Here is a 27,996-nt window from a genome sequence, read left to right on the forward strand (position 1 = left end):
GTTGTTTCCATCGAGGATGACATTTTTCGAGGGAGAACGTAGTTTGGAAATTGGTCGTGCACGCGTGCCTAAGCCTTGAATCGGCGTGTCCGTGCATGACTGTCCGTTTCCACTTGTAAATGCTTAGACACGCGTGCACGGAACGACTTTGAAGCGAAGTTTGTTCTATATTTTTAGTTTGTTTTTCTGCGAATTGTCGCTCTACTATTTTGTCTGTTCCAAATAATTGTCGCCTTCGTCGAGAATGGACAGTTCGCTTCAAATCACGTGGAGAACTTTCTTCATGAAATAATCGAACAGAAAACGCAATTTTGCAAAGACGCGGCACAATAAAACCGCTACACTGATAATAAAAATTGTAATCATTATCCATTCTTTCACTCTAACATTTTCTTTCCTATTGAACAACGCTTCCACAAAGTATATTCCCTTATTCTGTTCGATATTTTTAACAGGTTAGCTGCTTTCGGCGAGTACACTCGTCGTGAAAAAATGGCAATCTTTTCTGTCAAGAAAATAAAAATTTGCCGCATAAATTGAAATTTTATTGAAAACTGAAATATACTCGTAAATATCAAGATATTTCGAATATTTACAGGCTAAGACAAGGTGAAACGAGAAAACTATAAGTAATTATTATGAAGAAAACTGTATTTAATATCCGAGTTAGGTAGTGCATTCGTAATCGTTTACGTTTTGCGACGCATTTCAGGCGCACGCTTTTCAAAGAACTCGCAACGGCTAGCTGGCTAATTTGAAGAATAACGAAGTCAATATAAACCGTAGTTCCAAAGAAAACAATGTATTGGGTTGGCAACTGAGTAATTGCCGATTTGTTCAATGAAATAAAAATTTTTTTTACTTGGAACGAAGTTTAATCTGTAATGTATTTTCCATTTTGTTCGATGACCTTTTGCCATCTCTCTGACAACTTGAAAATTCCACGCTCGTAGAAAGTCTGATCCTTTTCGGCCAAAAACTGAGTTAAGCGAGATTTTACAGCGCCATCATCGTTAAAAGTTTTACCACGAAGGGAGTTGTCCAGGGATCGAAATAAGTGGTAATCCGATGGCGCGAGATCAGGACTATATGGTGGGTGTAACATCAATTCCCAACCAATATCCATCAATTTTTGCCGAGTGGACAAAGACGTGTGCGGCCTAGCATTGTCCTGCTGGAAAATGACACCTTTACGATTGACCAATTCTGGTCGCTTTTCCTTGACCGCTGCATTCAATTTGTCCAGTTGCTAACATTCGCGGATAACAAAAAATAACATAATAATAACAATAATAATAATTTTATAATATAACATTTACGGATATCATAAAAATGGGAGTGAGAGACATCTGTAACTGAAATCGGCAATTACTTAGTTGCCAACCCAATATAACCAATCAGCTCGCCTACCTCGCGTACCCATTATCACAATCATTATTCGTCGAATGCGTTGAGCCGCGCTCGCTGCAGCTTGTCACTCCTCGCCGAAAGATAACCACCGTCGACCAGCGGAAAAGAACAAAGGGGTCGCTGAAAGTCTGAAGTATACGTTGCGTAGCCTGGTTAGCCCGAGTTCCCTAGCACGCGAGCTCTCAGTCGAGCGCAGACAGTAATTCGCGTGGACGCGGCGCGGCGGCGGGAGAAAGTGTTTAGATTGGGCAGACGGTAACTTTCTTCGCGGATGTTTCTTAATTATTCCTGTCCGAGGCGTCGGCGCGATCCGAGCGGACACACCGCGCGGTCTAGATAACGGCCCCCCGGCTGGAAACGTACGACTCTTGCCGGGCAATTTCACGCAATTATCGTAACTCGTAGGATCGTGTTTCCCCGGCGCAAGAAAAATTGCCGGAATAATTAGGCTCGGCCGTGGCTGCGTCGGTTGCAACAACAACAACAACAACGACGACGACGACGATATCGCGGCCCGACGCCGGCCCGACGCTGGCCGACGCGACGAGGAAGGCGTGAGTACCAAACAGCCGGCTCGAATGACGCTCCCGTCCTGTCCGCCTGCAGGCTCAGGTGGCTTCAGCTCTTCGAGTTTCCATTGTGCGTACTGGGGTGCATACATTATTTTCGTCGGCCTCTTTTGCCCTCCGCGTGGCACCCACACCGGGCAGGTGTGTGTTACCGTGCAACCACCCCAAGCGACCCACCTTCTCCTTCTCTTATCCTCGATAACTCCGCGGTCGAATTTATTGCCCGGCCAGAATTTTCGGTAAGCGACCCGATGACTGGCCTCGGCCTTGCGACACCGGTCAACCTGCCGCGGAAGAGGCAAGGCTGCAGGTCGACTATGGCGAGCCATATGGAACGGCGCCTTTTCGCCGACTTTTAGGGCACTCGACAAATTGGCCGCCTTCTGGCCTGCTGCGTTATTTTTAGTCCCGCCGAATAGACGAGCTGTCCTTTTTGCCTCTTCGGCTCTCTTTGCATCGCAATTTTATTTTCACGAAAATTGGACAACGTGATGCCAGAAGGCACCGATATCGGTAATGCGAGAAACATTAAACCTATCGATGAACACTGTTCTAAAGATCTAACTGAATACTTTCGTTTTATCGTCATAAATGGATAGATCGGTAGGATTGGCTTAATGTACAGGATGTTCCGTTTAAATGTGAACGGCTGAATATCTCAGAAAGGGTTAAAGTTATGATAAAAATGTTCTTACAAAAGCTGTTGCAAAAGCTGTCAAATAAATGTTCCGCAATTTGTTGTTCTTGTACTGTTATAATGTCATAAAAAAACACATGATCCTATTTCAAAAGATAACCATGAATTCTTCTCTACCACTCTACTTACAAGAAAGATATTAACACCAGGTGATGCAATACCAAACAACATTCATAAGAACATTTTTTCCACAAATTGATCCCTTTCTGAGATATTCCGCCGTTCACCCTTAAACGGGACAAGCTGTATAGCATTCAAGAGAAAGAAGATCGAAACGATTTATCAACATTGTCATTGATTGTGTCAAGAACCGAAGCGATGGAACAATGACAGACAGCCAGCAACGAACATCCGTATGAACAACATTGTTATCTTCAGTGACACATGAACCGCATGAACAAATTCTACGACCCACACGGATCCAAAATCGGCCGCCGTCGGAAACCCAGAGGCTACTTCACGAAGTCTTTGCCATTCGAGTAAACTGATAATCGAATTTCAGACTGCAACGAGACGCATTGCAACCTTTTCAGCAACAAAGTACACAGATTCTGCGATGATGCTTTCAGAGATCGAGTTCGGTAAAAGCGTTTTCGCAATCGATGCCTAACGGAGGATTGCGATTCACAAATAGCAGCCTAAGCTAGCGAGGAGCGTAGCGTGGGCGAGTCGCCGAAGCGACCAGGTCGGTGATAAACCGGGGCAAGTCTCTCACGGGCAGTCGTGTTCATGGGAACAGAATTTGTGGCGGCCGTGTGCGCAGCGGAGCCGCCTGTATTTAGATTTTATTTCAGTAAAAACCCCGTCGCGTACGTGACGGCACGTATGCGCGTATCGCATCGCACAGGGTCCGCCTTTCTCTCTCTCTCTCTCTCTCTCTCTCTCTCTCTCTCTCTCTGTCTCTCTTCGCGACCCTCCTCCGCATCTGCTCGCGTCCTTTTTCTTGATTCCGCAGGAGGATGCGTTACGATCTCTCCGAAAGCCCTATAGAAACATCTCCGATTCGTCCGAGGAGATTATCGAGGAGAGTTTCGCGCGCCGCGGCCTGGGACCGCGAAGGTGCGAATACGTCGCCGGGGCCCACGGGAGATCCGAGGACACGAGCGAACGGAGGAGTAGGGGACGAGGGGCACGAGCGGCGGGATCGCGTGCGCAGGTGCAGCGTAATAGCAGGTAGCCGGAGCGAACACCTTCGCGATAAATCCACAACATTCGGCGCGTCTTAGAACCGGTCGTTTGCGGGCATCCGGACGACGACAGGTAGCCATTAGTCGGATCGTTTCAGCCGAAGATTCGATCGCGCGGATTCGTTCCGCCGGAGCGGATCCGGCCGGGCAACGAGATGAAACTGTTCGAGGGACTCGGTGACAGACCAGCCGCGACTTCTGGATCTCCCGATGTCGCCTGCGCTCCCAAGACGGGAATCGAAGGATCGGAGATCCGTAGAGGTGGTACCACGTGCTGGCTTTACTGCGTCGCGCGTGGTTGCGTACACCAATCGCGTCGATAATCCTGAGTCTGGAGCGCGGACTTACAAGATGTAACCTTGTGCCACGTGTCAATAGGTGCTCCGCACGTGGCTCTGTAAGCCGAGGATGCGACGATCGTCCGAAATGGGATGCGCAGGCTGCACTCGATGCAACTCATCTTGGCACAGGTGTCAACGGAATCACAGTTCGATATCCCCGAGCGTTCAGCCATCCAAGGAGACCGACGGTATCGCGTAAATTTCACGGTACCCTAAAGCTTGGAGCATCTCTCGCGGTTCTGTCGAGCAGCTTGGCTTGAAATTGCAGCGGTGGTTCCAGCTCGGTTCACAGAGCTAACAAGAGCCAGTGGGAACAGCGCCGACACCAGGCGCTTTCAATGAATCGCATGTCACTGTGCCGGTAGTTTTCATCGGTCCGGGCCGGAACCGTGAACCGAAGATGAAAATAGAAAAGTCTGAAGGTGCGAGGCCGAAACTCGACGGTCCCAGTTTGGTGTCCAGGAGGAATCGGAGCGTTCTTCGCCGAGAGGAGTCCCTCTGGACGCGGCCGCCGAGGAGGAGGCAGGAGGACAGGAGGACTGGAGGACAGGCCTGGAGAAGAAAGGAGGAGGCGGTGGAAGGAGGTGAGGCCTAATATGGCCGCCATCCTCTGTATTCCGGTCGTAGACGTCGAGGCGAGCGAGCGGGCAGCCAGGCGCGGCCCCAAAGGCAGCTTTCAATGCCAGTCATCTCCCGGAATGCGCCTGAACGGAGCGTACTTTGTATTCTCGGTCCGCGCTGCGCGCTCTGCGCTCCGCGAGAGAGCCCGCGGAGAGAGAAGACTCTCTCGGAGAGGCCTTCGCGCGATCTGTTTGAGGACACGGGGCCACGACTCTCGGCTCGGCTCGACTCGGCTCCGCTCGAGCTGTCCTCTCGCGATGCGGCGCGACGGAGCAGACTCGCGCGACGAGACGGGACGGGACGGGACGCGACGCGACGCGACGCGACCTTTTCGCCGGCGGTTCCTCTTCTCCTTCTACCGTGTCCCGTTCTCCCTCTGTCCGTCTCCTTCTACCTGTCCCTCTCCTCCTCCGCGTTCGTCCTGTTCCGCGGCCATTTTGGCTCTTGAAGGCGCCACCTAGTCCGCTTCTCCGCTTCTCCGCTTCGTCTACCGTGACGACCGGAGAGACTCTATCATCGCGGACGTTTCACGCTACCTAGAGCCCGCGAACACCTCGCCCTTCGCCGCACTTGTGTCTAGCTGACCTACCTCCTGCCGACGAAGATGATCCTCGCGCGATGATCCTCGGGGCGCGCGATCCTACTCTGCCCCCCGGAACGCGTGTGCACGTGGGCCGCTCTCATGCGACTCTCTCCGACACGTGATCCCCCAGGTACTCCGGGACCGGCCACCGTCACCGAGCCACCACCATCACCGCCACTTTCCACCCTTAGGTCACTTCCGGTCCCGCACTGGACGTCGCCCGATGGCCGAGCCGACGGCGAACGGAGTCGTCACCGGGCGACGAGAACTCGCGGTGCAAACCGCGCGATCAAAGAAAGCGTTTTGGCCGCGCGAGGAACGTCGGGAGGCGAGGACAGCTACCCGACAGACAGAACACGCCGGGGTTCCTGGCAGACAGGGAGAGGAATACGAACTAAGGGTTCTATATCCATCCGACGAGCGACGAGGAGCCGGGCCGAGTCGAGCATAGCATAGGGAGCAGAGCAAGGAACACTGGCACCACTCCTGGTAGGGGTAGCCGACGTCCGTCCCGAGTCTTTCCTCATCTGCAAGTCGTATAACCGAGCTAATTATCAAGTTAATATGGCCATTCTGTATGGAACCCCGCGAGAGAGTGGGTGGAAGCGAGATGCCCGCAAGGGGTGGCGCCCGGTGTGCGAGCGAGACGGCCTGAGGTACATTGATATTATAAGTTGCTTCAATCGCTGTATTCATTTGTAAACTAACCAGGCTAAATGTATTCACCACCGCGAGGCGGCGCACCGATAGGCGGAGCCACGGGCACCCGGGCTACGACGGCGCCCTTCCTTCCTTCCTTCCTTCCTTCCTTCCTTCCTTCTTCCTTCCTTCCTTCTTCCTTCCTTCCTTCCTTCTTCCTTCCTTCCTTCATTTATCCACCTTCCTGTACTTACGACCTGCAACCTGTATCGTTTACACCTCTGCCTTCCACCGATCGCTTCGACCCGTCTATGTAACCTCCGACATGCGATACAAGGCATTTCTAAACTCCTCGTCGCGTCCTTTTCAGGTTCCTCAGGGTCCTCCGGTTTTTTCAAAAATCGTTTCTTCAAGTTCTTCTTCGCGATCTTTTGCAATCTCTTTCAATCTTTTCGTTCCTTCTTTTTTTACTTGGCTAAATGCGTCGTTTTGTCAGAATTGTTTCCCCAAATCGTTCTTCCAGATTTTTTGCAACCTCTTCAATTGTCCTTTTTTTTTAAAAACCGGTGGCTTACTCTGATTCAAAAAGTCTGTCAGCATGGTTAATCGTTTCGACTATTCTACCGAGGCCTCGAGATTCTACAATTTTTCTTCCGACAATCTGTTCGTCAGCATCTGTTATAAAATTTTGATAGATTTTAGGATCTCTGCATTTTCTGCCCAAAGTGCAGGCTTTCGAGTAAATATTAATCAATATTCTCGGACACGTTAAGATTGCTAAGAGAAAGCGTTAACTACAATTTTTGGCAAAAAACCGAGGATAAAGCACTGTTATTCTAAATAGACGTGCTATCACCATTTTTGGCATGCAGTGTCTTGCATAAATCGAATGCAACCTTTCAGAAAACCAAACCCAAAGTCCTCCGTCGAAACGCGGTAGATCAGCGGCCATTGTCGCTAGAAACGAGGCTAAGCTTTCGCAATCTCTGTTGCCGACAGGATCGGTCTCGCCGACAAACAACATTACCCCGAACAGCTTGTCGGCCTCGGAACATCGGTTTGGAGTCGGCCCAAAAGGCGTTCGACGTTCGTTCCGAAGGTCTAGGAGGAGAATCAGGGTCCATTGGTAGATCGTGCGCCAGAGTAGACTGAAATTCTATTTCGGGAGGGCACGGTGTCTGCTCGGAGTGGCTGGGACGCCTCTGCTCGGAAGAGGGGTAGGGCCGACTCGTCATTACGTTTCATGTATTCAGATTTTTTCCTCGAGCAGGCACGAGCTGTCCGTATTATTATTCCGGGGCAACTTTACGCCCACCGCCTCTCTCCGTTGCCCCCCCTCCCTCCCCGCGACCTCCTCTCCTCCTCTTTCCTCGGGGATAGGAACGCTGTACCTTCGCGCACACAGCTTGTCCTCTTGCTCCTCTTCGCCCTCCTCTCTGTCCTCGTCGTCTTCGTCGCCGTCTTCGTCGACGGTGCGCGGCGCGGCGGACGACGGGGACAACTTCTTCCACGGTTCGTCTGGAGAGCGGAGACCACGGAAATATGAATGCATAAATGCATAAGTGCTCCCACCAACCGGCGCCGCCACCACCACCTGCTTTTCCCGCCTACTCCGTTCCCGGCCTGATTCCGGATTCTTTTCTTCGGGAACGCTTTCTTCCGCCCTTTCGCTCCGGCCGCACCAAATCCGGCCTGATCGCCGCACCGGCCCAATGACAAATGTATTTTCCTTGTTCCCTAGCGACGCGTTACCTTGCGACACCCCCTCGACCCCTAACGGGCCGCCAGAAGAATTATCCTGCTCGATGCGCGCTGAAATATCGAGGCGGCGAGATGTACATACACGTTGTCTTCCTTCGAACGTACGCAGAAATTCGGACGTCTACTTTGCAACTGAATAGTCCGAGACCTTGGTTCTTGTTTGCGTCAACTTTTTGCAGCAGCAGTTTTCTTCTCAAAAATAGCTTCACTATTTAAGGGGACTTTTCGATTGAATCAGGCAAGGGATATGTTATTTTTAGGAATTTATTGCGGAAGAACGAGAAAAATGTAGATGCAACGAACGTCTTTCTTCTTGGAGTTTAAGAGTTATGCCGACGACTGGGTCATTGGTGGACTGCGGGATTTATGCATTTTTGACAGAAATAAAATGATGCTATATTAGACAGTAAGACTGACTAGAAGAATTTTTCAAGATCTACACGGTAGATTCACTTTATTAAAATTGTTTAGTGAAAATGAAAGTTTCCATGTGGCTCCTGTGTCTTTTAACACGTTAAGCGCCGCGTCGGTCACGCATAATTTTTCACGAATTTTGAAAATTCATTTTCGAATTGTTCTAATGTCATCTACTATGATAAATATTAATTTTCTAGTTTCGATTTATTTAATTAAATTGCTTTGATTTTGTGAGAATTTTAGTGGTAGATTGAACATGTTAATTGAGACATAACACAATTTTTATATTGCATACACAGTCTAGTTAATTGCGGCAGGATTCATTAAATATTGTTAAATAGATTCGCATCGATTAGACACTTGACCGTGACTTGTTACAGTGTGTTTTGCAATGATCCAATGCCACACACCATTTTTTACTGTGTGTTATATTTAACGTTATTTAGTACAGATTTACGTCTCGATAAAATTCCATCCGCAAATACCAATCGCACTTTGAATTACAGAATGATCGTGTAGCCTGTGATAAGAACGAGACAGTTTGAATCGGTACTGTGAATGTTCGGAAGACAACGTTTGTGGGACATCGCTTCATCTCGGGATCATGGTTCCCAGCGATCGCCTCTTTTTCATCGGGTGTCGTGCTTTTTTTCCCGTAGGCAGTCTCGCCCCGAGAAAAGTGAATATGCCACGGTATTCAAATGGTAGTCGCGCGACACTTTATTAAACGCGCTATTTGCATCGGCGACACCCCTTCGTCGCCCCTCTGTCTCGATAGAGGCTCTCTCTTTTATATTTTATATTTTTTTTTTTTCGTTAGACCACCGTCAAACTACTCCACCGGCGGACTGATTAAAAAGTCGCCGAGAGAAATTGGCTGCCGTCGCCTGCGCGTTGCCAACGCGACGTTCTTCCCGTCGCTCGTTTGAAGAGCCGGGGCCTCTCCTATCGTCGATCGAGAGCCAGGTTGTTACGGTGCCTATAGGAAAGATGAATGAAAATTGATACGCGGGACATCCACGAAACGTGTCGCGGCGACGGAGATATTAGCGGCGGAACTGCTCCCGGGCCCGAATGCCGCCCCTCTGCTGCCGCCGATGGGGTGGCTGAGGCCGCGCGTGCACACATTATGCTAATTTGTCTTTTAATCTCGTGCCACCGACGCTGCGGCCGCTCTCATTCTCTCTTTCTCTCTCTCTCTCTCTCACTCTAGCCTGCTCTCTCTCTCCCTCTCTCTCTCGCTCGCTCGCTCGCTCGCTCGACCCAGACGCTGCCTCCTCGTCCGCTAGATCACAATCTGGCTGGATTGCGTGTTATTTACTTGCTGGGAACACGCCGCCAATTTTGCCGCCCGTAACGACCGCCGAGATTGTTCTTTCCCGAAGATTCGGGGGACGCGTCGATGAGGGAATCGTTCTCTGCAACCCCTTCGATCGTTGCGATTCGGTCACTCGATGCGGAACGATTTCGATTGTAAACTGGTACCGTGTGTACCGAGACTACAGATACAGTATCGCAATTGAATCTGTTTAAAAAGTGCATAACTGCAATATTTCTGTAAGTACAGTTCAAGACTAAATTGGCCAAATATCCCAAAGTGGTTCAAGCAATTCTACATTTGTAATTGTTATTTATTTATTTATGTATACTGGTAAAAAAATCATTTCTACAACAGAAAAAAACAAAAGCATATCTTATGATGAATCACATCAATCTTATCAATCATATCAATTATAGTGAATCGACTAAACAGTTTAGAAAGTGTTGTTTTAAAACTAGTAACACTGGATGCAAAAATTTCAACCTTATCACTATTATTATACAATAACAAGAGAAATCATGAGAGGAGACTACAGTATACCATTCAAAAGGTAACCCTCTGCCTTTATTAAAATCAGACTAGATTTTTGATATTTATTATAAACCTATTGATCTCTTTATATCCTACTGCATGTCCAGGTGCGAATTGCTATAATAAAAAAAATAAAGTGCAGCTTGTACATAGAGAGTATAAAATAGTAGAAGAAATGTTCTCAGAATTATTGCAATAATGATAGTGAATGCAGTAGATAAGAATCTCAAATGGGACATATACGGGATGTTTAAATTATTGTAACTTCGTAGAAAAAAATCGTATAGCAGTTCAGTATAGCGCGTTTTAAAGCGCAGAGCCTCTAGTTTCATAGTACTACATTCATTTTCTCGGAACAAATTTGTTTACGATTCTGCGAGCAAAAAACCGGGGGTGCTTTTATATTTCTAAATTTTACTGTTTCTTACATTCAGGTCTCTCTACGATCTCTGAGAAATTTTCCTAGCGATTAAAATCACCGAAATTTTGAAGCTTGGAGTCTCGCCTTTGTAACAAGCTCTCAAATCCTGACGTACGATTTTTCTACGCCGAGCTACAGCAGTTTGAACGACGGGTGTGCCTGCATTAGAATCACCCGAGGTACACATCGAGATAGCGTGGTCAGAATTGTACCGCGCTAGCGTTTAGAAGTTCCAAAACGAACTTGTCGGAAAAGAGAAGTCACCTGCAGAGCCAGTACTTCCAAAAGCTTTGGGATTCGTTGGTTAGCGACTTGGAGTCAGTTCACCAATTTAATAAGCGCGATGAAGCTGGAGGATGGAAAACAGCGGAGGCCCGAGGAAGCTGTAAAAGCCAGAGAGACGGATGGAAGGAGCATAGAAACAACTCGTCAGGTGTGTCGGGAGGTGTATATCCAAGATACGAAACTGGCATCGTTGTACACAGAGAGATAAGAGAGAGAGATAAGAGAGAGAGAGAGAGAGAGAGAGAGAGAGAGAGAGAGAGAGGAAAAGAAGGGCAGCGGTCTAACGTGCGAGAAGGTGGTGAATCGCACCTTGGCTTCATGCATGATTCAGCCGCAGTATCTCATCTCATCTGGTGGCTCGGCTAAACTATATCTCCTAATGGTAATGCTATTCCGCGGGCACATATCTCTTTATATTACGTGGGCTGGTTGGCTGACTGGCTGGTTCACGGGTTCCCGGGTTGGTATATCCTCGGGAAAGGCAGTGCCTATCGTCCTGTTCCCCGTTCCCTGCACCCCGGTGCCCCGCTCGCGGATCCTCTCCTTTTACCACCTTCGAAGAAAACTACCCTTCTGGCCGGGGCGTACGTGTGCTGGCCGTGACTCTACCGGGTGTGTCGAGGGTTGCGTGGGTGTGGGTGCTCCTCCCGAGCGCCGGGGAAGAAATAAAGAAAGAAATTGTTAGTTCTCGCTGTTTTAAATTACCATTTATTACGACGCATAAACCCGACCGGGCCCTGCTCGAGTCCTAGCAGCAGCGGCCATCTTGTCCCACCCATGGCTGACACGAGAAACTAGAAAGAGAGAGAGAGGGGGAGAGAGGGGGGAGAGAGAAAGGGAGAGACCGGCCGAGGAGCGAGAAGATCCCAGGCTCGAGAACCCAGTCTATATCACTGTCTTTTACTTTCAACCCTCTAGTCACCCTTCTCGGTCTTCCTCCACCTCCTAGGGCTTTCTTTCTTCTTCGCGATCCTTCCATCGTGGTCCTCTTCTTCTACCAGCCCCGGCTCCTAGCTATACTTATGTATCCTTCGCGGGGAATGGAACCCCCGGTAATGATCATTACCTCCGGTATAGTGACAAGTGAGATCGGGGAACCGGAGCTACGGCTGCAGGAAATGGCCGCAGATAACGCTGTCACGGCCATTTTTATATTATGACGAATGGATCATCTTTCTTTCGTTAGCCGGCCACCCCAGGCCACCCCGGTCGGCCAGGGGCGCGCCGATAGATTCCACGTAATTATTCACGGTCTGCTCTTCTATCTACAAAACCGACCGGAAACATTAATTATTTCGTCCAGACACCGTTTCCCCTCTTCTCCAAAAAATCATAATAGAAAGAATCGCACGGTCTTTCCGTGGCCAGAGTTGCCGGAGAAACATTGACGCCTATTTGTCATCCATTTTCTCAGATTAATTGCATTGTCTGCGTCAAAGTATCCGAAGGATGAAATAGTCGATGCAGTGAAGGAGTAAACAGATTTTTGATTTATCTTCTTGTTTTCGGGCAATAGATTCGCATATGGCGCAACACGATGCAAGATTTGCTGTTACGCATTCGCATAAGGGGTTGGAGAAAATCTGTGAAGTTGTCGCCTCGTATTTTATAATTTATCGTATCCCAAAGAGGATAGAATTAAACATAATGACTTGATCGACGTTTGTTTTGTACAACAGTTTTGAAATGGTCAATGCAGACATAAATCGAGCCGTTTATTTTGAAAGTGGCATGTCACTTTTTCAAAAAAATCGAGTTAATGGTAACACTGATTACAATTGAACAGTATCTTTTCATTTTTAAGAAAAGTGACTTATGTCACTATCAAAATAAACGGCTCAATTGTTTCTGACGAAGGGGTTGCGGATTTGAAGCATTTATGACAAAGATGCGTACATAACATGCGAGACGATAAAGAAACAAAACATTCTTAAGTATTGTTGTAGGGTTCCTAACTTATTTAAATTGTTAATAAAACAAATACATATCTGTGCAACTTCTGCAATTAATGTAGGGAATATTTATTTGGCATAAAAATCACAATCTAGTGATAAACAAACGATCTAACGCTTTTGAGATTTTCTCAGTAAAGTTCTTCAATGCAGAAAATTTTATATACATACGCTTTAACCATGCAAATGGGTAATAAGAACACCGTAGTGAATCGATCTGCAATCCACTCGACGATAACCATAAAAATTTTGATTTCTTTCGGAGTCCGTTCATCGAACGAAGAGATCCCTTCCCGAATGACCATAACATTTATCCACGCTACTGAATCATGCTCATCTCCAAACACCGCCGACGCCTCTCGAACTCTTCCGAGAAACAGACAGGCCACGGTAAATCGTCGGCTACAAAGCACCCTCCGTGGCGATAGAAGTTCGAGATTAATAATTTCCTGCGATAGGTGTTCCGTAGAAATATCGATCGTTCCGATCACAAAGAACCGGGCGGCTCGGTGTATCGGTCGTTTATCGTCGGCCAGTATTTTTTTCGCAAGTTTCGCCGGGGGTTGGCCGGCGATCATAAAGAATCGGAAAAGTATCCAAAGTCCGATAATACCGGGACGGTTCTCGGTTGTAGGCGCCCCGCGGCGCGCAGCCCCGGTTCCAGCCCCCTTGTTCAGCCCCCGGTCCGGCCACCGTTCGGCCACCGTTCGGCCCCCTTTCAGCGCCCCGTCTCGCCGTCCACGCGGCAATAACGCCACCGGCCAGTCTTTCATATCGTATCGGGCCAGCTCGTCTATGTGGAAATGCGATCACTTAGAAGCAGCCTCGACGTATAATTCGGCGGACTCCTGGGCTGGTCTGTGTGCCGGCGGGTCCTGTCCGTGTGAGCCAACAGATCGTATATTTTTTTATTATTGGCCAATGGAGCCAGTCCCCGGGGGAGGTGGTGGAACGGTCCCTGGGTAGGAGGTTTCGATAGCTGACCACTCGACTCGATGCGAAGCGACGCTTCGATGCGAGGCGATGCGAGGCGATGCGAGGCGATGCGCTGCCGTACGTCTTTCTCTCTCCTCTCCCCCGGCCGCTGAGAAAAGGGAGAGAAGTCCTGCCATTTTCTCCCTGGCTCTTCCTCGGAGATGAGGAGCGGAGGAACCGGGCGATCGGGTCCGTTTGTACCCGCTGTCTCTCTCTTTCTCTCTGTTTCACTGTTTCTCTCTTTCTCTCTCTTTCTCTCTCTTTCTCTCTCTCTTTCTCCTTTTCTCTTTCCATCAATGTGTTCTCGGCCGAGTGCTCTCTCTATGCGGTCCGGTGGATCGCGTATCTCTCCTGGGTTGGGGTCGTTTTATCGAGTGTGGACGTCGGGAGAAGCGATTCTCATGTTTTTACATCGAGGCAATTTTTCCATCGCGCCCCGTTTGCCTCCAAGAACACGGACTTTCGACCAACCGACCGGTCACCTGCCCCCCTGCCACCTCAATGGTAACCCTCCTTCCTTCCTTCCTTCCTTCCTTCCTTGCCGCGGTTCTCTCTTTGACTCTCCTTCCTCGATCGAGCCGGATCATCGGTGCGCATCGACTACGCGACTCGAAACCGGAAACATTCGAGCCCCGTTTCTCTCGGCTTCGGGAAGGATTTCGGTGGATCCCTTTCAGCCATTCTCTGCAACGCTCTTGGGCTATGTCGCAGCTCCTCTGTCCTAAGGGACACGCTGCTCTTTATGGGATCAAATGGTATGCTGTTTTCATTTGGGTTTGTCGTCGGCGTTCAATTTAGGGAAAATGGGAATCTGGACGTGGCGGTCATCAGCTGTTCAGGCTGCAATTATTTCCGTGAGGATAGTAACCGATCTGTTCTAAATCTTACAGGTACGGTATTGGCAATGTCGATTTTTTGGTATTTACATAAAATTTTATTTTATTTATTATTTGGTATTTATGAAGTATTTAATATAAATACTAAATTTAGTATTTAGTATTTGGTTAATGTTTGGTATTTGAGAAAGTATTTTTGATAAATAGTAAATTTAGTATTTAGTATTTGTTTAATATTTGGTATTTGACAAAGTATTTTTGATAAATACTAAATTTAGTATTCAGTATTTGTCTAATATTTGGTATTTGGCAAAGTATTTTTGATAAATACTAAATTTTGTATTTAGTATTTGTTTAATAGTTGGTACTTAACAAAGTATTTAATATTCATTTTATATTAGATTTTTTACGAAGTATTTAATAAATACTAAATTTAGTATTTAGTATTTATTTAACATTTCTTAGTAACCATCATCTATCTCCCTGGCAGACTTTGAATACTTTATAATGATGATGGTTTCAGTGTTAATTAATTTATTTAATGTAGATATTTAATGTAGACACGAATCATTAGAGACATGGCGCGGTATATTGTGCATGTCGTTCGAGATCTTCAAGACTTAATGAAATGAAAACGAGAAAGATTTATTCAAAATCTTATGGCCTATATACCGTGACCTGTAACAAAGTAAGTTTCGCGCCCATGCATTTCTGCAACGACAACCCATCCCTCCTCTCTTTCCTTACACTGCATTTCTTACTTCTCTTTGATCGTGTCGTAACCCGAACTGCTCATTCATAAAACTGCGAGCCTACAGTAACCGTTCTAAAAGAAAATGCTACATTTAAGACAACTAGTCGAAATGGAATGAATCTCGCGACTGGAAAACCGCGAAGAGAAGCTCAACAGTTCTTTCTTTAATCCCGAGAATCATGACCCACATATGGCAGGCCAGCAATCACATTAACGCCGCAGTTACGTTCCACCGGATCCAAAGAGTCGACTCTCCGGGATCTAATCATTGACATCGGCGCGAAGGGAAGAAGGGCGTAGGTGGTGGCTAGGCTCGTTTAATTCAATCGTCGAAGCGTGCACCGGCGGACCATCATCCGTTATTAACTTTGGCCGCGAGCGTGTAAGCGAGAGTACGCTAGGCGGGTCACCGAGTGTCGGTGAGCGGCGACGTTAGGGGGGGCTAGACCTAAAAGAGGGACGGAGATAGAGAGACGAGCAGCTGGAAAGAGAGGATGCTCGTCCGAAGGAGAGCGTATCGAAGGCAGCGGTTCCGTCCGGAAGGTGCCTTCTCCGAGGCTCCTTCTGGAAGTGGAGTCGCCGGTTGGCTCGCCCCCGGGACGGGGTTGTTCGCCGCGGCGCCCGGGGATTGGTCTAGGACGCCGGTCGTCCGCGTTCTTCTCTCTTCCCGGCCCCTTGCCCCCTGGCCCCGCCGGTCGGCCGCGGCGGGCTTCATTATACGTTGACCTAAGAAAATCAACCACCCACAGCACCGGCACCGGCACCAGAGCAACGGCAACGGCACCGTTCGTCCTCGGCCTTCGTCCTCCTCTCGCAGCCACGGGCGTTGCAGCATCCTGGACCCGAGGGGTGGAGAGCGCTCCGAACAACCGAACCAGGTGCCCCGACTCAACCTCCGGCTCTTCCCACCCCCTAGGCCGTTCCACCGGCTGCTCTTCCTTTCTTCCTTCCGTTCGCCAGACTCGTCCCCAGGCCTCCTCTTCGTCCTCCGTCCGCCTTGTCCGTCCGTTCTTCCTGTCTTCCATCGACTCCCGGTGGCAGGGAACCGGGGAGGTAACTCATCGCTTATGGATACTGATGACTCGCGCAATGAACTCAGACCGCGCGCTAAGGGTGGTAGCAGTGCGGTAAACCCACTGTGCCGAGCTCCTCTACTCTTCCCTTGTCTTCTTGCCAGCGATCCCCTTTCCACCCAGTCTCTGTCTTCCAGCCTCTCCCATCTCTCTCTCTCTCTCTCTCTCTACATTTTTCTCTCTCTTTATTCAGCTGTTTCTCTCTCTCTCCCTACTCAGCTCTTTCTCTTTCTACCCAACAATTTCTCCCTCTCTCTCTCTCTATTCAGCTCTTTCTCTCTTTATCAAGCTATTTCTCTCTCCCTATCTAGCTCTTCCTCTCCCCATCCAGCTCTTTCTCTCCTTTCTTCGCCCTGGCCGATCCCCGGCCACGTTTTTCTCTACCCCGAACGCTCATCCTTCTTCCACCGTGTTCCACCGCGTCCCCGTTCCCCGCGATCCTTCAATAACATTTTCCCTTTTCCCAGCGCCCTGCGAAGGGAGACGATGTTCCAGTATATTCCGCGATACGCGCCAGCTTCCACGAGATACCATCCTCGTGCCTTGACGATTAGGTACCGATGCGCTGCGGCTAATACGGGAAATGGAGAGACGGTAGCTCTCCGCGGACGATAAACTGCATCGCTCGGTGGGATCCTCGTCTTCGAGGCGGACGAATAAATGATGCGAGACAATATCGAGACTGGAAGACGAACAGGCTGTTGGAAATGCATCTTCGATTCGACGTTGTTCTCTGCGCGCTGGAATCGGCGTGGATTTTTATGGGAGACACTGGAGGAAGGTTCGTTACAGTACAGGGTAAACGTCCGATGCCAATTTTTTAGCGATTTGAGACTTACCTGCCACGCCGGTCAAAATGACCGATTTAAATATGATTGTATAAATTCTTTTGTTCAAGCTTACTTTGTAATAAAAATAACGAAACGTCTAAATGAATTCGGTCTTGTCAGTCTTACAAAGTAACACTGGGAAAATTCTATTGAAACTTTACATTGCAATTTCTTGTGTCTGATAATACGATTCTTTGTTATTTCAGGAACGAGCGTATGCATGTATGTATGTCTCACGTCACGATTCTTCAGTTTCGTGGAGAAACTTCTTCGAGGGTATAGTGTGTTTCTTTTAGTTCCTTTTCCCATTGCGTTCTCGAAATTTCAATTTGTTCCTGCGCTTCTGCCACTATTTCTTAACAATATCTATTATCAATTAACAATATCTATTATATCAATTTCTATTGGATGCCTAATTCGATTCCATGCAGACCGACGCGCTCGTCTAAATCGTAAAACCACGAATAGATCATTAAACGTCGAACCATTGTTCTCTGTACAGTTTTCCTTGCCCTCTGAAAAAATGACAGCCTCCATCGAACGTCGCAGTTCGAAATGTGAAATTGCGATCGTAAAGTGTCGATGATCGAAATAGAATAAAGAACGAATCATCATGCTGGTATATTCCCGAGCTCGCGCGCATTTGAAGCTCGTTTAATTTATACCCGCGCCTCGCTTGTCTTCGCCAGCCTCGTAAATAGAATCCACTCGGTCGGCATTCGAGACAGGAGATTGCGGACAAAGCTAAAATCTCGGTTCGCGTATAAGTGTCTTATGACACGGTGGAAAAAGCCCCGGGTATTACGTAGTCGAGCGTTACATAAGATCCCGGTGTCGCATCCATTCTCGACCCTTCCCTCTCACTCCGGGCCATTCGTTTCTATTACCCCGCGTTAAGGGAGACCCGCCGGTCGGCCGAGCCGAGGTTAGATTTATTTTCACTCGGCGGGTATTTTTTTATGACCCCGTGCGAGCTCCAGACGGCTCTGGCTCGCGGAGGGATGTTTCCACGACTGTGTACACGTATACGCTAGTCGGTGAGGTCGCGCGCGCGCGCGCGCGATCGCGCTTATGGTTCGCGCGCTATTGAATCACGTGGCGGGTAGAGGCTCTCCGTCTTTCGCGGGATCCTCGCGCGAGCAACGGACCTTCTACTCCGCGCCGTTCGTATAATAATCCCATAAACACCCCTGCCAGCCATGGAACGAAGGCGGAAGAGCGTCCTGGAAACGACAGGGCCGCGTCCACTGTCGTTGTAACGCTCCTCGAATATTCCCCACCGAGAAATTGTTGGGGATTTTTCGCGGGCTAGGTGTCCGTCATGCTGAGGATGCAGTTTCGGGGATGCCGGCGCTCCGGTGATCTCGATGCCCGGGGAGCACGCTGTGCTCTGCCACTATGATCATTGTTGTTCGACAGAAAGCTCCCGTATCTGACTGCTTTGCGATTTCTAACCATCACGATCGGTAGAGAGTAGACGTTCAGTTTTTATCGTTCACATTCTGATCGGTCGACAGCTGAATTTCTCATTCAAGTCCCAGCCAAAGGATACAAATATTTAGACGAACCCTGAAAAACTTAAAGGTTGCGGCTACGAAGGGAGCATCTTCGAGAACGACGTTGGTAATAGTTCAGATGATCATGTTTAGCTTCGTTTAGACTGGTCTGCCTGCCAGGTGATTCCATTTTCGAGAACGCAAGCTTTCGGACGAATCTATCGCGATCGATCGTAGCCGCACCTTCGGCGAGTTCTCCAATAATTTCGGCATCGGCGCTGGAGCGGCACGGCCGCGGCAATTAGGCGAGCACAATGGAAGGGTAGATGGATTGATACCGCGGCGAAACGGGACAATTAAGCGGTGGTAGAACGGGCCGGGTAATCGGGAAAGACGAAGAAAGTGGGAAAGACAAAGGGGGACTGGCTCGCGGGCTCGTCCGCGGCGAGTTGCACGCGTAGGCTCGCGAACGAGACGACCTTGTGATCGCGCGATGCTCGATGCGCGAGGTGCATATGTAGACGCGGGGGAACGCGTTACGTTAGCAGATACATAGTAAACAGCGCGGTGGCGTGGGAGACGCTGGGGTCCCGGGTGGAAAGAAAAGGAAAGAGAGGAAAATAAAAGGGGGGCCGCGCGAATATGGAGGGAAACGGCGGCTGCGGCGGGGGAGGGGCGCGAGGAGCGAGAGAGGGGGGGATCGGTGCGGTGGCCGGCGAGCCGGTAGAGAGAGAATTCCTAAGCACCCGGAGCGCGATGCTTACCTGCGGTAACGCTTAAGCGGTGTAGTAAGTACAAGACCTTAGCGCGCATCAAGGAAACAAACAGCTGGCGCGCGCAATATGAATTAAACATGCTGATTAATAATTAACAAGTTGCCGGCTCCTCGCGCGCCTATGCCGGTTGGTGGGTGTTCTATCTGGCTTTGTCTTCGTCCCACTCGTTCGGCCCCCTCCGGCCACCTCTCCTCCTTCTTGCGAGCCATCGGCTGGCTCCTTTTCTCGCTTTCTTTCCCGCGTTACGAGCCAACGCGCACCGCTCGATTAAGTCTTACGATCGACGCTCGCCCATGCTAAAACAGCTGTTCCAGCCGCATCGCGTGTCGGCCGATTTAAAAAACGCTTCGGCTACCGACCCCTCCACGGATGCCCCGCGATACCAACCGATCCTGCCTCTCCCCCCTTGTCGACAGGTGCTTCTTCATCGAACGATTATGCTCTCCGATTTTTGTTGCCGCGGGATTTTCCTGCGCGACGCCGGTTCGAATTCGTCTTCCGTCAGCTTCCAATCTCTCATCGTGCATTCGATAGAGCTTTTTTTTATCGACCGAGGAATTTCACACGGACCCTTTCGATTTTAAAGATCGAGTCTCCAGGTATGTAAGTTGATTAAATCGAATAACGGTTCATTGGGCTTCCCCAAATTAACGAATCCGTGAATTTCAATCTTTTGGAAATTATCGTAACTCGCCAGTGTAGCAGCATCAACTGCGAAGGATTAAACGATATTGTTTTTCACGTTGCAATTTTTTATCTAATTAAAATTTGTGAAAAGAAAATTCAACGTATTCCATTATTTTAGTGAAAAGTTAAATTTTATATGTGAGTTTTAAACTCACATATAATCACTCACTCAATGTATTCTATTATTTTAATAAAAAGTTAAATTTTATATATGATATATATCCGAGGAAATGTTTCAATTTCAGAAATCGAGCGTCGGCTCGCAAGAATTTCGCTTCCGATTTCGGTAACTAGAATAATCTTCACTTCGAATAATCGAAGTGTCTCTTCGTTTTCGAAAAGGATGGGCCCTACGGAGAAGTCCCCGAGCAAAAGGGAAGCCTGCCTCGGCTGAGAAGGCCGGAGTCGGGCTCCTGATTGGAAGGTAGGGGTCCCCGCTCGATCTCTTCATGTATATTAATGTCCCGTACGTCCGTCTATCGATTCGTCGTTTCACTCTCGTTCCTCGCGAGATAATGATACTGACCTATGCCAGCTGTCGCGTACCCGGGAGCTTAAGTGGCTTAACAACGTCGCGGATCGCTGAAACAACGATCGACCCCTCTTGACACATTGACTGAATACATTATTGTAAATGTCGCCGGCTGCGTTATCGGCGTGGACAGTGGACGGCCGACAACCCGCGAGAGGACGACCACGACGAAGACGACGACGAATCGGTTGTACGATCGGAGGCTGTGTTCCTCTTGCGAAGTGCCGCGCGTGCTGCTGCCGCCTTCGTGAAAAGGTTCTTTGCGTAATTCGTCGGGGACGATCATTTCGTCGCCTGCGACTGCGTGCCGCAATTGTCTTCGGATCGATGGTCTTCATCGCGTAAATCGACGCGAATTCATTCAGCGAGCACACTTGTCTCTTCGTTGCTCCCGCAACTGGCTCTGGGTACATCTTTTCAAAGATCCAGCTTCGATGCCGGTTTCTGTCGCTATCGTAGATTAGGCCCTGCAATGGTAGCTTAAACTCCCGCGAGACTCCAGCAAATTTTTCTACATATTAATCTCTGTTATACTTCTGCGTTATTACAACCCGAGCAAAAGGTATTCGAACAGCTTTTAAGACGCAATAACTTTTTTTAAAACTGGATTAAATGTCTTGAATTTTTATTGAGCGTTAAAGGGACTAGTTTACTGTACAATGACTAAAATATTGTCCTTTTAATTTTGCTATTATTTCGAATGACAAGGAAATATAAAAAGTTCGTGTATTTGAAACTTTTAGCTCAAACTGGAACGAATATTTAAATAATGCAATTTGTGGATTCGGTGGCTTACGTGCACACTGAAGATTTCATTGAAATCGGTTAAATCAAGTTACAACTATTGAAAGATGTAAAAATTACCTATTATCGATTGAAATAAAGAAAACTGCGATTTTCGCGATCTTTAATTGTTTGTAACTCATAACAACGACAATCGATTTCGAGGAAATTTTCAGCAAGTTACGGAGATCTCTACAAAACGAATTTTTAAAATTCTCTTACCAGGTTCAGATAACAAAGTTTAAAAAACGAGAGTTTTTCTATTCCTTTTTGTCATTCCAAGTAGTAGCAAAATTAACCCTTTGCACTCGAAAACATATCAACATCAAAACTCTAGACCAGGGGTGTCAAACTCAAAAGCTAACTTGGGCTAAATAAACAATGCTTAACTTTAGGTGGGCCGCAAAAAAAGATCAATGTTCATAGAAACAAATATTTTTATTTTGACTAGTACATTGTAATAAACACATATAAAGTTAAATTATTGTTTACGTCCTGATACTTGACATCTCTTCTCTGATACTATCTTTCCTATTTCGAGAGAAATTTTATTGGCCGAGACTACTTTCAAAATTTCTATTTCACATTTCTATCTTATTTTTACTTTGCGTCGGATATATTGACTGGGTCGTAAAAATGTTCATCCAACCTAAGAAGATATCTTTTCTTTCCCAATCTTTATTCGCTTTTACGTATTGAATTGAACGCTTACTCATCCCACGCTAGAATTGTTTAGCAGTTTATTAAATAAAAACAGACTCAGTAACGTAAAAATAGCTCGAAATTCAGTACGGTAAATTCTATCAACGCCTCGGAGTCGCCATTCGAGTGCAAAGGGTTAAAAAACAGTATTTCAAACATTGTCCAGTTCAAGAAAAGAAAGATCAATATAAATATCAAGAAAAGGGATCAATTCGTTTAGTCCGGTTTCAAAGAAGTCCTTGCGTTTTAAATTGTGTTCGAACAGTTTTTGCCACGGGTAGCGCATTGTGCGCTTGCTTGATGCACTTGCGACGATGACTAGGCGGGACACCGAACCGTGAAGAGATTAGAAGAAGGGAAGAACACTGTTACATTCTCTTCAATTCATTGAAGTTGTTGGCAGAAAAAGAGCATACCAAGCTCCCCAGTCTACTTTTGTATCCTTTCCTCGATCAACTGAGGAGTGATGGACAGCAAGCGTCGGGGTTAAGATTCCGAGATACCGAACGAGACGAATGTCTGGCCGAAAGGAAGCTCGAGGTTTCGAGTGGTTAAATGAATGAAGAAGAAGAAGGAAGAAGACGAAGACGAAGAAGAAGGAGAAGAAGAGCTAAATAAATGAACGAGGAGGGGGAGGGAGGTTGCCATAGAGGAGCGCAGAGATTTATCGGGAGGATGACTGTTCGTTTCTGCGAAGGGTGGCCGGTGGTCGGTTTATCCCCTCGTTTCGTAAGGAGAAACACGCGAGCACTCTCGGCAACGGCCGCGATTCCTGCACGCACCATGCGCTATACGCTCGCCGGCGATGCCCGTAGAGGCGGTATAGCCAGTATAGCCGGTATAGTAGCAGTATAGTCGCGGTATAGAGGCAGGAGACGGCCAGCCGAGGTAGGGTGACGAGTTCAGGAAGTATAACCATAATAGGCAGCAAACGGTGGCGAGCCGAGGGGAGGAGGCGGGCACAGGAGCGAGGCAACGAACGACACGAGAGCCGTGACGCCGTTCCTGTAGGGATTAATTAGCGATAAGGCTTCTAATGAGCGGCAGGTGAGCGAGCGAGCGAATCAACGAACGAGTAAAACCAACGAACGGACGAACGGACGCGGCGATGTCCGACCGCAACATCGTGCTCGCCTCCGTGAAACTTTATCGGAAACGTATTAACGAGAACCACGATCGGGACGCTTATGGCCGGTGCCGGGAGAAACGCGCGATAATGCTAACTAAATTATATGTATAGTCGCTCCGGAGGAATTCCCAGGCCGACTCTCTTGATTGCGTTCACCGCTGCTGCGACATGTCGCGGAAAATAATCAAAGTTTATTGCTGTCCGCGTCGATCTCGAGATAAAGATGTCTACAGCGGCATCATTTTGTTTCGACGGAATGAATCGTTCGAAATATATAACGAAGACGTCGATTCCAACGAGAAAGCGATCATGAAAAAACGAGCACTGCGTTCGACAATGATGCTATCTCGTAATCATCGCATCGAAGATCGTTTGCAGAGTTTAGAGAAAGACTGCAGCTTAGAGGATGGATTTTACTCGGAAAGATTGTGCACTGTTGTGGAGGATGTTCTGAAAGCGATTTTACCGAGAGATCAATGCGGAATAAAAATCGAACGAGACTCGACAAACAATCATATAGGCAATCATATAGAGTTTCCATCGGTGGTCATATCATTTTAACCCTCTTGTGTCCTATTTCTGTACATTCTATTTCTATTATTCCTTTAGTAATTTCGAATAATTCTCAATCATAATCTCTCTAATTATATCATAAAATAAAACGGGTTTCGGGTCTTCTACGTCGTTCCATGTTTCGTGAAAAATATACATAAAATGTTCGAAATAACTAGCTTGAAATATCGCGGTTTTAATAATCTGAGAATATACCGCACAAATCTTTCCTTTAACGCTAGGTTTAAGGAACCCGTCGAAAATGACGGGCCATTAATTTTTTAATTTACGTTCCTTCAGATTGTGAAGATACATTTACGAGTTATTTATTCAATCCACGCGATACTCGCGGCAGATATTGCAATAACGCTCGTTAAAAATCGGAATGAATGACTTATTGTTACTTTTATAAACTGCTCTAAAACTCTGTTGCTTTTTTCAGCGTTCCGTAAATCTAGTGTCGACGAACGAATCGCCAAATTCGCAATTCACCCTCGCGTCTTCGATAAACACAGCACGCGAGTGAACGCATCGAGAAAACCATCGGAGCGGTCTTAATTGAGTATCTCGAGCCGCAATCGAGGTTCCGATGCTCGGCTTGTTCCAGCTCGTCGATCAGAGGGTCTCGGGCGTCGGTGAAGAAATCGAGGCGACGATTTGCACGCGTCTGCCGGGAGGCGATCGTTTTGCAACGCGACGTTACGTTTCGCCGGTCGAAAAGGACGAGAAGGAGGCGAGAGGAGAGGAATAATAGCCGGGCGAAGAAGCGAGTCGCGGTGTAAGTGTGACGGCCGTTTCGTAGACAACCGGAGGAGGGCCGAGGAGTCACGTCCCGTGAATTGTGGGCCACGTGACAGAGGCGTGATCGAGGTGCGACGCGATGGAACAATGCCATCGGAGCTCTTCGAGGAGGAATGCCGCGCGCCGCGCCCATCTTTCCTCGATATCTGGCCGCCGCCGACGCCGACGCCGACGCCGGCACCGGCACCGACGCCGCCGTTGTCGCTTTGCTCGCTCGCTAATCGCCTTCGATGTCCGAACAGCCTCTCGATCTCGCCGCTTCTCGCACGCGTTCACCGGTTTCCGCGAAGAAGCCGGCGCCTAACGGGACCCGCTGCTCTCTGCTAAATGCCGCGCGATTTTCTCGAGGATGCGCGGACCTGTCCGCCGCTTTGCGCCTAGCTCTATTCTTTCGTGCTTGTGTCAACAAACGGTGTTGAAAACGTTGTTCGCCGTCTTGGCGGGAGACGGCGGAGCTTGTTAAGTAGCGCGTCGTTTTTTCTTCCTCGGCGTAGAGGATGATGTACCTGTTGTCTCTTACATTATCGTTCTTCGATCTTAATGTCGGTAGGCAATGTTTAGGAGTTTGTTTACGGTCTCTTGGCGGTGAATGGCGTGACTACTTTGGAATTATACTCGGCAGGGCATTTAAGCAAGATCTACCGATAGTTTCCTTGCGAATAAGTCACGTTCAAATTTTAACAATTCGACGAATTTTTATTACAACTTTTGGTCGTTTACGATTTTGTATGAAATACGATATCAGTCAAATGACCGTCCAAACATTTAATCACACTTTTTTTTACATTCAGTTACACTGTTTTCTAAATTTATTATGACATTCTCTCAGTGGCTGCTCGATCTTTTTAATGACCTATCAGATGTTATCTTTCAGTTAATCGATGGTTTATGGGTTATTGATCTTTTAGATTACTCGTTCTTTGACGTAGCTTCGCAGAAAGAATGCAACAGTTTCATATCGCATGATAAATAATTTCCTGAAAGTTTGGCACTAAATGGCGAATTGTTTTCTTCGTTGGCCAGTTAAGTGGACCGAAATATTTCCGAAGATTGCGAAACGTTTTCTTCACAGAATATTAATGTATGTAATAAGATTTAACGATACGAACACATTGCTTTACTCGTTCCATGGCTAAAATTGTAGAAATGCCATAAAAATCATAAGAAATGTACACCCATATGGTAACTACAATCCGCAACCATTCGGTAGCTCCAGTTGAAAGATCCTTCACACGTGCTAGAACTGTCAGGCGGGATGAATCGAAGCTTCCAAGATTTCAAATCGTGTGCTAAACGTGTAAAACTCTATTTCACTGTTATGAACAGTTGCTCGTGCTTGTTCAGCCAGTCTAGGTTTGGCGAATAGAGAGCCACGCCGATCGTTAGCGAACGTCGAGCGCGGAATAATCTGCTTTCCCGGCGATGAATTAGAACCTCCTAATCAGCCTCGACAGTGCACCAGGAAGAAGGTACCATTTCAGGTACGAAGCGAAGCTCGTCCTGGCACTTTGACCCTGGTCAATTTAGCTTGGCAACGACGCTGGCGCCTAACGGGACCCTGCTTCCACTTCGACGGGTAAAACTGGTAGTCGACGGTCGAACAACCGATGCTCATGGATCGTAACACTTTGGCGGGAACCCATTAGCAACGGGACAGTCTCGAGACCGATCGGTATTCCCTCTTGTGTCATCGAGCCTCTCGCGGAGCTTGTTTTTCACCGCGTTTAAGTGGCCTCAAAATGTTTAGGATTAGTTCCATGAAAAAGCGACCGCCGTTTCTTCGACAAGTTCTGTTGCACAATGCTCGTTGCTGGACACCGGATTTTCCGCGGTTAGAACGAAACTGGGTTGGTGCGATTTAATGAATGAAATCGGTAGATCGTGAACCTAACGAGACTACTGTTTCTTACAATCAACGTAGAACGTTTGAGGATGGTCATTATTAGAGTGCGGATTTTGGTTTTCAAGTTTCTATTTAATCCCTTGCCGTCCACGAGTCTGACTCGTGTTAGGAACAATCTCTATTATTTTGTCCTATCCATAAAATTTCGTTCAATTACCATTAATATTATTATTATTATTATTATCATTAATATTATTAATATTATTAATATTATTATCATTAATATTAGAAGGCTCAGGAGGGTCAATTTGTATACATGTAAGAAAATGTGCTGTAAGTATAACCTTTCTTGTTCGAGGTATATTTATTTATACAATATTATTAAATAATACATTTACGTACTCGCGAAAATAAAATACAAAAATGTACCCAAGAACACTGTTAAAACAAAGATACATGTTTAAAATTTTGTGAACATTTTCTAATCCTCCTTTAAGCGTATTGGGAGTCAGTAAATACTATAAACAATGGAGATATAACAATAAAAGCAATAAACATAAATTTTCTGTTTTTCCTAAGACAGTATTGCAATCGAAAAATTTGTAATCATTGTGATGAAGAATGGTAAGGAATTAAATACACCACTTCTACAAAACTGCCTCGGAAGAGCAATTTCTGTAGCCAATTAGAAGATTCGTTGTAGCAAGACGAATCTTAAACGTGTTACTAATTGTTGCCAACGCAAATGTTGTCTCGTATTTCACAAGTTTCCACGAGTGAAGACTCCATAAAAATTCGCAGCCGTCATCGTCGGAGCAAGAGCGAAGCTATTCAGCTCGGGCTGACAATGAGAAAGAAGTCCAGCGGTTCGTCAGCCTCTGCCGAAGCCGGCGCGGCGGAAGATGAATTTTTTCGAGGAGCTGGCAGAGAAACCGAGCAGAAAGCGGAGTTATGTAAAGTCGGCCGCGAAGTTCGCCGATGCCTTGACCCGATCGGTCGAACCGCCGCGAGCGCGGCACGCTCGGCGACGATTTAACATGCGAGCCGCGTATATTTTAGTGGAATAAGGTCAGAACCGGGCGACGCTCCTGCGTTCGAAGAGGTCGCGTATGGTATCGGCTTGTTGCCGAACGGAACGGAACGGAACGGAACGAAACGGAACAGCACGGAACGGAGGCGAGAGAGCGAGCGGCCGACACAATGGCGCGGTGCCGGCGATGTGCTCACTCGGAATGGAACGAAACGAAACGAAACGGGACGAGTTTGCATTGTCCGCCGGGTTGGTGCGCCGTGACACCGCGCTCCTCCTCGTCTTATCGCATTCTTATGACGCGCGTGACACGCGGCTCTCCGCTGCGCCTACTTCCAGACGACAGCAAGGCCTTACGCCCGCTGCCCCCCTGCCACATAGGGTCCATTATGGCCGTGGAAAACGGGTCATCGATCGACGATATTTACCGTCGACGCACCCGGCTGCCGTGCCACCACCGAG

The 27,996-nt window shown here is 47.7% G+C and overlaps 3 long non-coding RNA genes across 14 annotated transcripts in view; 2 read left to right on the forward strand and 1 right to left on the reverse strand.

Annotated features, from left to right (window-relative positions):
* Positions 1-27,996, reverse strand: part of LOC117220074 (uncharacterized) — a 292,358-nt gene that overhangs the window by 149,574 nt on the left and 114,788 nt on the right. For 3 of the 12 annotated variants that reach the window (XR_013034287.1, XR_013034286.1, XR_013034288.1), the window contains exons 1-2: positions 6,117-6,488; positions 5,415-5,935 (exon numbers count right to left, since the gene is read on the reverse strand). The exons of 6 other annotated variants lie outside the window; for them this stretch is intronic. This is a non-coding gene — a long non-coding RNA (uncharacterized LOC117220074). Of the gene's footprint in view, positions 1-5,414; positions 5,936-6,116; positions 6,489-27,996 lie in introns of those variants that run through there. 3 more of the 12 variants (XR_004490172.2, XR_013034289.1, XR_013034296.1) reach the window with 3 other exon arrangements.
* Positions 834-17,309, forward strand: LOC143260178 (uncharacterized). Its single transcript, XR_013034299.1, has 2 exons — positions 834-1,964; positions 16,841-17,309. It is a non-coding gene; the product is annotated as an uncharacterized LOC143260178 (long non-coding RNA).
* LOC143260177 (uncharacterized) lies at positions 19,414-27,065 on the forward strand. Its single transcript, XR_013034298.1, has 2 exons — positions 19,414-20,074; positions 20,408-27,065. It is a non-coding gene; the product is annotated as an uncharacterized LOC143260177 (long non-coding RNA).

This window comes from Megalopta genalis, chromosome 10 (assembly GCF_051020955.1).
Source record: "Megalopta genalis isolate 19385.01 chromosome 10, iyMegGena1_principal, whole genome shotgun sequence".
NCBI classification, from domain to species: Eukaryota; Metazoa; Arthropoda; class Insecta; order Hymenoptera; family Halictidae; genus Megalopta; species Megalopta genalis.